This window comes from Gigantopelta aegis, chromosome 12, assembly GCF_016097555.1.
Source record: "Gigantopelta aegis isolate Gae_Host chromosome 12, Gae_host_genome, whole genome shotgun sequence".
NCBI classification, from domain to species: domain Eukaryota; kingdom Metazoa; phylum Mollusca; class Gastropoda; order Neomphalida; family Peltospiridae; genus Gigantopelta; species Gigantopelta aegis.
In genome coordinates, this window is record NC_054710.1 from 15,593,326 (window position 1) to 15,607,501 (window position 14,176).

General features: G+C 40.1%; 1 protein-coding gene across 1 annotated transcript in view; it reads left to right on the forward strand.

The window, feature by feature from the left end:
- The first annotated feature begins 11,866 nt into the window (after nt 1-11,866).
- The window catches only part of LOC121386880 (beta-1,3-galactosyl-O-glycosyl-glycoprotein beta-1,6-N-acetylglucosaminyltransferase-like), a 52,556-nt gene continuing 50,246 nt past the window's right edge, over nt 11,867-14,176 (forward strand). The window contains exon 1 of the mRNA XM_041517912.1: nt 11,867-12,172. The gene's annotated coding sequence lies outside the window, so the exon portion shown is untranslated. The remainder of the gene's footprint in view (nt 12,173-14,176) is intronic.

Below are 14,176 nucleotides of genomic sequence, written 5' to 3' on the forward strand. Positions count from 1 at the left end.
TACGTAATACCTCCGCGCGACCATGGATTCTCTAGCGAACTGGCGTCAGTAAGTCTGGCGATCAAGAGAAAAATGCGTCTCTGGGAGTTGGGGATATATCACTTGATAGGGGGAGGACCGCCTTGTACCCCCAGGCGATATTCTGATTTTATAATAAATAGTTAGGTTTTTTTTGAGATAGGGAGGAGAACCAAAAAGGAAGGCTTCCCGGGAACGTTGTCCTTTTAGACTTTGGTAAATATATTATTTCTGCTCTGTTGTATAACCTTGATGTGATTGATGTGACTTTAAATATTTTAATACTGTATTATACCAATATTCTTTAGACAGTGTCTTCGGTCATCTGACGAAGTAAGTCGTAGTCTTACTGTTCTATATTTATACGAGTATTTGGTAATATAAAGCTTAGCCAGTCATCGTAGAAGACCTAGGTAAACTGTAGGTTATTGTCTTTATTGTGATAGGTACCAGTATTAATTCTGTGTTACAAGGTTACTGAATGAGTAGTTAGGGTTAATTAAAAATTAACCAGTTAGGAATAGAGCTGTAATTCCTTTATTAATTAAGTTCCCCTGGAAGCGTTTCTTAATTATCACACGGGTGGGTGTTGTGTCACGGTGAAGTGATTAGCATATTGTGTAAACTAGACACCTAGAGATTAACTAATTAAGTGATCAGTTCTGGGTTGTTATTATTGTTGTTATTAATTAACTACTGCGGCTGTACATTTGTCAGCGTAGGTTAATACAGATTCCAAAGTGTATTGTGTTTTTGTTGTGTTTTCTAGTGAACTAAACGTGCTATATTACATATACTTTATATAAGATCGTATCTCTGATCATACCTAGACGAGCCATACTCGGGTAAATACCGTCCGTTACAGAGAGATCTAATAGATATACAGTTAGGAGAGATATTTGGACAATCGTGTTTTATTCAGTTACGGGTATTATAGAATCCCCGTGACATAATTCAACCATGATGGAGTGAAATCCATGTCATCCCTCACGGCAATTTTAGTTTTTGAATTATGGACCATTGCCATAATTCAATTATTTTCATAAAATATTTTAATAAGTGGAGTATGGTGGTTACATAGGTGTCTGAATGAAGTACATTTAGAGGGAAATCAAATATATCTTTGTTCAAGTAATTCTTTGTTAGGCCATTTAATTGGTCAGTGGTCTGTGACAATATGCCTTTAACATATCAAGGTGCTGACTGGTAGTTTCGCTGCATTGATAGTAGGACCTAATATGGTTTCAGTATAAGATTATCCACAGAATACTGCCAACAAATAAGTTGGGTTTTTTAAAATGTAATATAGGACATATTGGTTCACCCCTTCGCTCCTCTTGTAAACAAAAAAAGACAGTGTTGACTGTAGTACAGCTTTTGTTATTTACTGTCTGACTTGTATTAACTGCAAAATGCAATACGTAGGACAAACTACCCAACCATTCAGTACCCGACTCAGTAATCATAGGCACAACATTCTGTATAATAAACAATCTAAAGCACCCCATGTGGCCCCTCATTTCATTATAGTAGGACATGATTATAATTGCACTGTGTTACAAAAGATTGTTAATCTTGATAAAACTAAATTGAACATTGCCGAATCACTCTGGATGCACCGCTTGAACACAATGTGGCCTGACGGACTTGATGAGTATGACCCAAGCAGTCATTGACTCTTCTGTTGTTACTTTCCCCCAGTCGGCTTATCCTGTGATTTTTTTAGTCTTTTAACTTGACATTTTCACTTGAACTGTTTTTATTCACCTGTTTTTAATGCTGAACTCCTGGTTTTATGTTTAGTTTGCTCCTGAGGATGTCAGCGTTTAGCTGACGAAATGTTGAGCCTTTTAACTTGAGATTTTTAATTGTGTTTTTTAGACAGAGACTTTATTTTATCATAAACAAAAAAAGAAGAAGAAAGAAATGTTTTATTTAACGACGCACTCAACACATTTTATTTACGGTTATATGGCGACAAACATATGGCTATGGACCACATAGATAATAAGAGAGGAAACCCGCTATCGCCACTTCATGGGTTACTCTTTTTCGATTAGCAGCACGGGATCTTTTATATGCACCATCCCACAGACAGGGTAGTACATACCACGGCCTTTGATATACTGGTGTATTGGCTGGAACGAGAAATAGCCCAATGGACCCACCGACGGGGATCGATCCCAGACTGATTGCACAGCGAGCGAGCGCTGTACCCCTTTTGTAAACATAAAATATCAACATTGATACATTTATTTTGGGAATGTAACAAGGTCAGATAAATCTGGGAACAGTTAAAACTTTGGATCGCAAAAAAAACCCAAACAGGTATAAAAGTAAATGTTTCAAAAGAAAATATAGTTTTGGGTTTTAGGACAAGTAATAACGATCTTATTATATTAGTAACTAAACAACTAATATTTAAAAGTCATTTGAAGGTTTGTATTCCAGATATTACATTAAAGGGACATTCCTGAGTTCGTTACATTGTAAGATGTTTCCGACTAATAAAATATTTGAACGATTAAACTTACATATTAAATATATTTTCTTGTTTAGAATATCAGTGTCTGTACATCAGTGTTTTTCTGGTCGTCTCTTTTCAAATTAAAAAAATATTTTAGGAAATAAAATGAAATTTAACCTAGTAAACATATTAGAACGATCAGAAACACGTTTAATATACAGCCACTAATATTTCATGCAAACAAATATATTTGATATGTAATTACAATCATTAAAAAGTCTCTGTTAGTCGATAACAACTTAAAAGTTGCATCAAACTCAGGTATGTCACTATAGGGTGTATACTACCAAATCAAATCCCATCGACGACAATAGTAACATATGTGGCTAAACCTCCTACCTGCAGCGTATCAATCAACATAAACGTCACGGATATAAATACTACCACCCCTCACACTTAAAGTGAATCATAAAAAAAATCGGGGGTCAAGCTGCTCGTTTCTGAGATAACGGGTAGCGTCTGTGACTACCCTAGTTCCGCACAAAATTCGAGTACTTTTTTTACAGGTACCCCATACATGTTTCAAGCACAAGGCTACTTGACACAATGGTACTAGATGAAATAAAATTGCATTTTTTTTTTACCCAGATGAAACTATTATGTTTTACAACAACACACTCACATTTATGACCAATCACAGGACTTGTGGTGTTCACTTCTCTATCAAAAGTTGGGTGCACCTCGAATTTTGACCCAGCCGGAAGTTATTTGGTTTAGTACTACCTTTAATAGAAAAGGAGCTGATATCATATTATAATATTACAAAACTTGTAACTTTTTCTAGTTGTAATTACCATTAGTTTATAAACTTTTGCTCTTTGTGTCATAGTTCATTGAAATATTAATTATATAAATTATTATATCTTTATATTCTAGATATCCACATGATTTTTGAGGTGGACTTTGTATGTGGATTTTTCAGAGATATTGCGTTCAAGGCTTGAAATTACGTTTGTGAAATGGTAAGCAATTATTTTCTTTTTATTATATACATGTATATACACATGTATGTGTTTATATGTGTATGTGTTTATGTGTGTTTATATATATATCTATATATATATATATATATATATATATATATATATATATATATAATATGTCTATGTATATGTATATGTATATGTATATGTATATGTATATATGTCTATATGTCTGTCTGTCTGTCTGTCTGTGTGTGTGTGTGTGTGTGTGTGTGTGTGTGTGTGTGTATGTGTGTGTGTATGTATGTATCGAATCTCGTTGGGTCGAATTCGGAACGGTCGAATACACCGCAATGCTCGAACAGAAAACGAAGTCCAAACGTACACTTACTGTGTGTAAACCGAATGGTTAGGTCGAACTACCCTATTGGTCAATCACTTTCTCGAGTACTGACGGGGTTCGAGACAACGGAATTACACACACACACACACACACACACTCTCTCTCACTTACTCTCTCTCTCTCTCTCTCTCACTCACACACTCACTCTCTCTTTCTCTCTCTCTCTGTCTCTCTTTCACTCTCTCTCTCTCTCTCTCTCTCTCTCTCTCTCTCTCTCTCTCTCTCTCTCTCTGTCTCTTTCACTCTCTCACTCACTCTTTTTCTCTCTCTCTCTCTCTCTCTCTCTCTCTCTCTCTCTCTCTCTCTCTCTGTGTCTCTCTCTCTCCGTGTGTCTCTCTCTTTCACTCTCTCTCATTCTCTCTCTCACTCTCTCTCTCCACTCCTATCTCTCTTTCACTCTCTCTTCTCTCTCTCTCTCTCTCTCTCTCTCTCCCTCTCTCTCTCTCTCTTTTTTCACTCACTCTCTTATCTTTCCCTCACTCTCTCTTCCCTCATTCTCTCTCCACTTACTCTCTCTTTCTTTTTCTCTCTCTCTTTTTCCTCTCTCTCTCTTCTCCCTCTCTCTTCTCTATCCCCTCTCACGCACTCACTCTTACTCTCTTTCACCCTCTCCTTTCACCTCTTTCTCTCTCTCTCTCCCTCTCTCTCTCTCTCTCTCTCCTCTCTCTCTCTCCTCTCTTCTCTCTCTCTTCCCATTTCTCACTTCTCCCTCTCTTCCTCACTCCCTCTCTCTCTCTCCTCACTCACTCTTTTCTCTCTGTGTGTCCTCTCTTTCACCCACTCTCTCTCTCTCTCCCTCTCTCCCTTCACTCCCTTCTCTCCTCTCTCCTCTCTCCTCTCCCTCTCTCTCTCTCTTCTCCCTCCACTCACTCACTTCCCCTCTCTTTTCTCCCTCTTTTCTCTTCTCTCTTTCACTCTCTCTCTTCTCTCCTCTCTCTTTCTTCTCTCCTCTCTCTCTCTCTCTCTCTCTCTCCTCTTTTTTGTGTTCCCCTGTCTTTTCCCCTGTCTCTATGTTTTTTCTCTCTTTCCTCCCCTTTCTCATTCTCCCCCTCTCCCCCCTCCCCCTCTCCCCCACTCTCTCTCTCTGTTCACTCTCTCTCCCTCTCTCTCCTTTTCCCCTCTCTTCTCTTTTTCTCCCCCCTCTCTCACCCTCTTTCACTCCCTCTCCCTTTCACTCACCCCTCTCTTCCCTCTCACTCCCCTCTTCTCTCTCACTTACTCTCTCCTTACTCTCTCTCTCTCTCTCTCTCTCTTCTCTCTCTCTCTTCTCTCCTTCTCTCTCACTCACTCCCCCCTCCCTCTCTCCCTTTCACTCTCTCCTCTCACTCACTCTCTCTGTGTGTGTTCCCTCTTTCACTTTCATTTTCTCCTTCTCTCTCTCTCTCTCTCTCTCTCTCTCGCTCTCTCTCCTCTCCCTCTCTCTTCACTCTCTTTCCCTCACTCTCCCCTTTCACTCACTCTCTCTGCCTCTCACCATTCCCCTCTCCCTTACTCTCTCTCTCTCTCTCTCTCTCTCTCCCCTCTCTGTGTCTCTCTCTTTCACTCTCTCTCTCTCACTCACTCTCTCTCTCTCTCTCTCACTCACTCTCTCTCTCTCTCTCTCTCTCCTCTCTCTCTCTCTCTCTCTCACACTCACTCACTCTCTCTCTCTCTCTCTCTCTCTCTCTCTCTCTCTCTCTCTCCTCTCTCTCTCTCTCTCTCTCTCTCTCTCTCTCTCTCTCTCTCTCGTAGGGTAGTCGTAGATTTCGGTTTATATGCAAAAATAGTCTTACGATGTTTTGTTAAACCGGGCCCAGGTCCACGTAAATCAGATAACACAGAACTTCGGTTTCATTATGTTGGAAGTTCATTCATATCAATAAGCACAATACAATTTTTCCGCTACAGGAAGAAACTCGATACCACAATCCACTCAGTCAGTCGGTTTTGGATAGGGTGTCGGGTTTCTTCTTGAATCGTCTGTGCTAGTCACTAATATGCAGGGCCCAATTTCACTAAACATCGTAAGTTTCGTTTTGCACGTAAACGTAAATCTACGACTGAAGAGCGTTTCTTCGTTCTAATTACCTGTGAACTCTGCCAAATTTCCATCGAGCTCGTTATACCGGAAACGGTGTTCTGCATACTTTATTTGTTCTTACTGCTAAAAGAATTGCACAATACAAAATCGTAGATTTACGTGCAGGATAATTTAGTAGTGTATCTACGACAGGCTTCGTGAAATGGAGTAAACGTAGACGTAGACGTAGGCGTACGACAGGTGTAAGTTTTACACGTAAACGTAAATTTACGACGTTTAGTGAAATAGTCCCCTAGTCAGTTTTATGAATAAACTGGGGGAAAAAGAAAAAAGAAGAAGTTTGTTTTGTTCAACGACACCACTGGAGCACATTAATTAGTTTAATCATTGGCTATTGGATGTCAAACATTTGGTAATTCTGACTCATAGTCATCAGAGGAAACCCGCTACATTTTTCCTAAACCAGCAATGGATCTTTTATATGCACTTTTCCACAGACAGGAAAGCACATACCACGGCTTTTGACCAGTTGTGGTGCACTGGTTGGAACGAGAAAAAAACCCCAGTCAGCTGAATAGATTCACCGACGTGGTTCGATCCTACGACGCAAGCACCCCAAGCGAGCACATTGAGTTAAATCCTGCCCCTAGTCGCTAATATGCACTTCAATGTTATGAGTAAATTGGAAAATGAGCAAGCTAAAGATCTGTGACGTCAGTTAGGACAATGTGAGTTTTTTAGACAACTTTTTTTTTTAATTAACGTACTCCTATATGATCGGTGGTCTGACTCGGGGCAGGAAAAACCTAACTACTATGATAATTTAGAAATTTAATGTCAAAATAATAATTTAAAAAAGGGGTAAGGGGAGATTAATAACTTTTGACTGAGTCCTTAAAACTAAATATCCTTATTCTACAATAATTATCAACAGATTAATATGACGCAAATTTAGATGGGGAAGTCTAAAAATAAATAAATTACCTATAAAAGAAAATGTATTTAGTCCCCAGAGGTAAGGAGGAAGGGCAGGGGGGTCAGCCCAGCCCACAGAAAAGTTATATTAAATTTAATATTAATTAACTCAATATATAAAATTATTATAAAAGATTACCAATCCTATTTCGGGCCTTAGTGTGACCAGGAGGGGGTAGGGGGCGAGCGTGGAGGCTGGAACTTCTCTAGCGCACGCCTATCATGGTGTCCCAGGAAGGAAAAAGGGTTGGGGTGGGTGGGATGAAGGGGCCGTCTACACTGGCAGGTGCAAACCCACAACAGACTAGAGCACCAGCAACCCGACCGGGGTCGGTAACAGGGAGAGGGTTCGTTTGAGTGCTATGGAATTTGGAATGTCCCGTAGGATTAATGCCGAAATGAAAAGGTGCGCAGTTTGAATGAAGGGAATTTGGCGCATTTTTGATCGGTTCACCGAATGGGAAAAAGGAAGCTTTATGGTAACACTAAACCAATTAATTTCCGGCTGGGTCAAAGTTGGAGGTGCACAGTTTTGATAGAGAAGTTAACACTACAAGTCCTGTGATTGGTTATAAATGTGTGTTAGTTGTAAAACAATTAGTTTCATCTGGGCTAAAAATTTATGCAATTTTATTTGATCTAGTACCACTGTGTCAAGTAGCCTTGTGCATGGAACATGTACGGGGTACCTGTAAAAAAAAAAGTATTGAAATTTTTTGCAAAACTAGGGGTGTTGTAGAAACATCTCGTTATACCGAAAATGAGTCATGAAAGGTACCATTTTCTGCAGTAAATACTTTGAGGTAGGGGTTGTAGTACTGATATTTATGGGTCACAGTTTGGTTGAAATATTGCATATAGTGTTTTTAAGCACAAACGTTAATATGGTCGCCTATGGGATTTTATTTGGTATAGTCCAACCTTATATGTTTTGGAACATAGTTTGCCGAGAGTAGCTCATTACTAGGACCTAAAGTTTGTTTTTATTTAACGACGCCACTAGAGCATATTGATTTTTTTATCTTATCATCGGCTATTGGACGTCAAACATATGGTCATTCTGAGACTGGGGTTTTTTTTTATAGGAAACCCGCTGTTGCCACATAGGCTACTCTTTTACGACAGGAAGCAATAGATCTTTTATTTGCGCTTCCCACAGGCAGGATAGCACAAACCATGGCCTTTGTTGAACCAGTTATGGATCACTGGCTGGTGCAAGTGGTTTACACCTACCCATTGAGCCTTGTGGAGCACTCACTCAGGGTTTAGAGTCGGTATCTGGATTAATAATCCCATGCCTCGACTGAGATCCGAACCCAGTACTTACCAGCCTGTAGATCGATGGCCTAACCACGACGCCACCGAGGCCGGTTACTTACTAGGACCTAGTTGGTGTCTATTTTCCTAATGCAGCAAGGGATCTTTCATACGCACTTTCCACATACATGATAGCACATACCACGGCCTTTGGTATACCAACTGAGGTGCACTGGCTGGAACGAGAAATAGTCCAATAGGTACACCGACGGGGATCGATCCCAGACCGACAGCGCATTAAGCGAGCGCTTTATTACTGGGTTATTATTTAACCAACTTTGGTTTTAAGCCATCGGGCACTAAATGTTTGACATCCAATAGCCGAGACCGGCCTCGGTGGCGTCGTGGCAGGCCATCGGTCTACAGGCTGGTAGGTACTGGGTTCGGATCCCAGTCGAGGCATGGGATTTTTAATCCAGATACCGACTCCAAACCCTGAGTGAGTGCTCCGCAAGGCTCAATGGGTAGGTGTAAACCACTTACACCGACCAGTGATCCATAACTGGTTCAACAAAGGCCATGGTTTGTGCTATCCTGACTGTGGGAAGTGCAAAAAAAAGATCCCTTGCTGCTAATCGGAAGAGTAGCCCATGTAGTGGCGACAGCGGGTTTCCTCTCAAAATCTGTGTGGTTCTTAACCATATGTCTGACGCCATATAACCATAAATAAAATGTGCTGAGTGCGTCGTTAAATAAAAAAACTTCTTTCTTTCTTTCCAATAGCCGATGATTAAAAACAATCAGTGTGTCCTAGTGATGTCGTTATAAATATTATATCCGTAATTAAAATATGTCGAGTGCGTCGTTAAATAAAGCATTCCTTTCTTCCTTCCTTCCTTCCTTCCTTCCTTCCTTGAAAGCTAATAATAAAAAAACTATGTATGTTCGCTACACGAGCTTTAATGGTTAGTTTGGATATGAAATGACACCTTTCAGCAACAATTTTATATATGTGTCAGGTAAAATGTCTTTCGTGTCCCACTTAACAACCAATCAAAATATGGTTCTTATCTATCTTATCATAAGAGTTTTTACAACGGCGCTGAGCCGAGATCTCTAATGTAGTTGTAAAGTCATCAGGGGCGAGACGTAGTCCAGTGGTAGGGACGGGACGTAGTCCAGTCGTGAAGCGCTCGCTTGATGCGCGGTCGGTTTAGGATCGATCCCCGTCGGTGTCCTCATTGGGCTATATCTCGTTCCAGCCAATGCACCACAACTGGTGTAACAAAGGCCATGGTTTGTGCTATCCTGCCTGTGGGAAGCGCAACTAAAAGATCCCTTGCTGCCTGTCGTAAAAGAGTAGCCTATGTAGCGACAGCGGGTTTCCTCTAAAAACAGTGTCAGAATGACCATATGTTTGACGTCCAATAGCCGATGATAAGATAAAAAAAATCAATGTGCTCTAGTGGCGTCGTTAAATAAAACAAACTCTTTTTTTTTTGTCCTGTCTGTGGGATGGTGCATATAAAAGATCCCTTGCTGCTAATCGGAAAGAGTAGCCCATGAAGAGCGGCTTTCCTCCTTCAATATATGTGTGGTCCTTAACCATATGCCCGACGCCATATAACCGTAAATAAAATGTGTTGAGTGCGTTTTTAAATAAAACATTTCCGTCCTTCCTTCCATATAGCCGTAAATAAAATGTATTGAGTGCATCGTTAAATAAAACATTTAAACATAAATAGTCCAGTGGTAATGCGCTCGCCTGATGCGCGGTCGATGTGGGATCGATCCCTGTCGGTGGACTTACTGGGCTATTTCTCGTGACAGCCAGTGCACCACGACTAGTGTATTAAAGGTCGTGGTATGTGCTCTCCTGTCTGTGGGATAGTGCATATAAAAGATCCCTTGCTACTAATGGAAATATCTAGCGGGTTTCCTCTCTAAGACTATATGTCTGAATTACCCAATGTCTGACATCCAGTAGCCGATGTTGTTGCTGTTCTTCTTCTTCCTTCTGCTGTTGTTGTTGTTTTGTTGTTGTTGCTGTTGTTATTGTCGCTGTAGTAATTGTTAGTTTGCATTGTTATTGTTGTTGCTGCTGTTGTTGTTGTATTAGTAGATGTTTTGTTGCTGTTGCTGTTTTAGTGGTTGTTGTTAATCCTGTTATTGTTGCTGTTGTTGCTATTGTTGTTGTTGTTGATGTTTTGCTGTTGCTGCTGCTGTAGTTGTTGTTGTTTATTCCTAATATTGTAGTTGTTGTGCTGTTGTTGTAGCTGTTGTAGCTGTTTTGTTGTTGTTGATGATGTTTTGCTTCTGCTGTTGTTGTTCTTGTTGTTGTTGATGATGATGATAATAATGTTGTTGTAGTGTTGTTGATGTTGTTGTTTTGTTGTTGTTGATTTTAGCTCCTGCTGTTGCTGTTCTTGTTGTTTTTTATGATGATGATGATGATGATGATGATGATGATGATGATATTGATGTTGATGTGGTTTTGTTGTCGTCGTTTTGTTGTTGCTGCTGTTGCTGCTGCTGCTGCTGTTGTTGTTATTCTTTATTTCTTCTTCTCTTTTGCTCACATCTGTTTAAAACACGTAGCGCCGACATACGATAGTTTTCGACGTAGCGGTGAAGCACTTCTGAGTTGCTAGGCAACGGCGGATGCGGCGGATGCCATAATGTCCAAGGAACACACCGTGAAAACTCAGTCGATGAAGAATGTTTTAAAGAATTTTAGCAATAAATTGTCGGGCCCGTCTGACCTCGTTTGACCTGTGTGAGAATTCTTTACCCAGGGATGCATCAGTCGATTCATCCGCTAACAAACAAACACATCCACAAACAGCGCACAGCGGCCAAACGACGCAGCTTACAACTAAACTCTCCAATTGATACGTTCTGGAAAACAACACCAAAAAAAAAAAGTGTCTGCTAAACCGAATTGGGCATAAACGCCGGACAGGTTTAACGCTCGATCTCGGCTGGCTGGGCGACTTTCGTTTTTTTTTTTTTCACACTCTCTATCTTTCTGTCTCTAAAAGAAAAAGAAAAAGAACATAGAAAACAAAAAGAAACAAAAAGAAATTAAAGAGAGCGAAAAAAAAAAAGAAGTAAAAGTTTGGTTTCAGTTTCTATTTTGGCACATACGTCAAGGTAACTGTCTAGGTAAGTGCATACAGGTAATTGACACATACACCCCCGATACACATACATCCAAGCAGATAAAAACACAGATTGTGATTGTTTTGAGAAAACAGAGACAAAGATAGATAAACAGACGCTGATAGAGAAAGGAAGAGAGCAAGAAACAGACACAGTAAGAGAGTGAAAGAGAGGGAGAGGCAAGACGGGTAAGAGAGAGAGACAGACCGACCGACAGACAGACAGATAGGTAGACAGACGGACATTAATAGACATAGAGGGAGGAGAGAGAGCGAGCGAGCGAGGGAGATAGTGAGAGATATAGAGTGAGATATATATATATATATATATATATATATATATATATATATAGGGTGGAGAGAGAGAGAGAGAGAGAGAGAGAGAGAGAGAGAGAGAGAGAGAGAGAGAGAGAGAGAGAGAGAGAGAGAGAGAGAGAGAGAGAGAGAGAGAGAGAGAGAGATATGACGAGAAAGGGTAGGGGAGAGAGAAGAACGTTGCGAGAGCAATTCAAGAGAGAAAGAACGAGAGAGAAGAGAGAGAGATCGAGAGAGAGAGGAGAGAGAGAGAGAGAGAGAGAGAGAGAGAGAGAGAGAGAGAGAGAAACAACAGAGTGAGTGATCTCCGCGTGTGTCTTGTGTGTTTAATACAGCGCGTATCTTATATCAGTGACAGCGCACTACCAGGTCACGGCTAGGAGAGAAACATGGCAGCCTGGCTGTGACGTAGACAGTGGCGAGAGAAAAACCCCGAACTGAAAAGAGAGCGTGGAACCGGCGGAGTGATGGCTCTGTCTGACACGGGAATCATCTCTCACTTTGGCCTCTTCCAGCCACGATCACTTCCGCTTCATGTTTTGGTTTAGTGCGAGGATTTTCTAATATTAACAGGTAATACCATTTCGTGTGTATGTGTGTGGTGTTTTTTTGTAGCTGTTGCGTTGGAATATCGGTATGGTGGTTTGTTACTTGTTGATAATGGTAGGGATGAGGTGGTGGGGGAGGGGGGAGGGGGTAACACACGTCTCACTGTCTGCGTTATCTGTCTGTGAGTTTGGTTCTTCGGTTATTGATCCAGTAGCTTCCTGGTAGTCTGTTAATTTATTCACGGATTAGTACTACAAGAGTGGCTTTCGTGTAGAACATTTCACAAACAGACGTCTTAATTTTGCCGCCATTATTGTCATGATTTAGACTAGTTGAGCCGCGTTCTTAGCGATTAAAATTACACGTAAAATACATTTTCGTGTTTACAATAATCGATATCAGTGTCGGTATGTCCAAAACAGGCTTTTCCTCTCATTAATTTATATGATAATAGTGAATTAATTGGGCAATGTTTATATGATAATAGTGAATTAATTGGGCAATGTTTATATGATAATAGTGAATTAATTGGGCAATGTTTATATGATAATAGTGAATTAATTGGGCAATGTTTATATGATAATAGTGAATTAATTGGGCAAACATTACAACCGGTAGTTCAGTATTACAGTAGGTTTTATGAACACCAAAGATCTTGAAGGACGATTGGGGTCAGAAGTGAAATTTGAAAGTTGACGGTTTTTATCAGTAAATCGCATATTCAAATAATAATGACTAAAAATGACTAAAAACAAAACAGTAACAACTATATGATCAACGGAATGAAAAAAGATTGACAGAAATAATGTTCCACAGTGATTAATGGACCTTCCTGGAAATTGTCAAAATCGAGAATGATACCCCACGCACGTGTACGGGGCAACTGCGTGATGCATGTGCAAACTATGGAATGTGTTTCGGTGTGTTGATAAACAGACCTGAACTTTCTTTACTAGGATGTCTGTGGTCAAAACGTATGTTCGGTCTAATAGTCAATATTGACATTAATATTTCAGTTTCCTCTACTTTTTTTAAAAGAGTATATATAGATATTATATCTAGTATTTCCAGTACAATCAAAGTATGTGATATGTTTCAGATAACATAGGCCTACGTTGAGAACTTTGCAACTTAGCTGAAAATTAATCGAGGCCACGGCACTACGTTTATTGACATTTAAGTAAACGTACTACGGTGGTACTATGCATCATAGATATAAAGTGAAATATATTTTACTACAATCACGGATCCAAGGTTTTTTGTTGGGGGGGGGGGGGGGGTAACTTTACATGCAACTACTGAAATGGAAGTTGTATATTAGTGGTGATAGTACTTTTTGAAAATAAATAAATAAATAAGGTTTGTTTTGTTCAACGACACTACTAGAGCACATTGATTAATTAATCATCGGCATTTGAATTTTGTTAATCATCGACATATGGTATTTCTGATTCGTAATTTTTCAGAGAAAACCCGCTACATTTTCTCATTAGCACCAAGGGATCTTTTATATGCACTTTCCCACAGACATGATAGCACATACCACGGCACGGTATTCGAGCAAAATGTTCTAACCTGAGACCTTTTTACCAAGTATTTGCATGATTCTAATCCGTGTAAAAATGCGTAGTGATTCGTTTGCAACCCCATGTAGCTGTTTTGTAGTAATGCTAATGTGAATGAATGTTGTTGTCAAGATTCGGGCATTTTCGTTTAATTCGGGCAAAAGCCAGCCTGCATGCCCCCCCCCCCCCCCCCCTTCATCCCACCCCGTACAAAAGTGGGAGCCCGTACGCCTATGCGTTTAGTCTCTCTTGTTATCACACTCACAAATAATTCACACGATCATTGCAATTATACTTTACATCGTGACAAGATGTTTGACATCCGATAGCCGATGACTGATAAATCAATGTGCCGTCGTGGGCGTCGTTAAACAACACAAACCAACTTTCTCGTTGTCCGAAAAGAAACAGCAGGAAAAAAGTAAAAATAAAACACTCATAAATTAGCCTTACATGACAACCT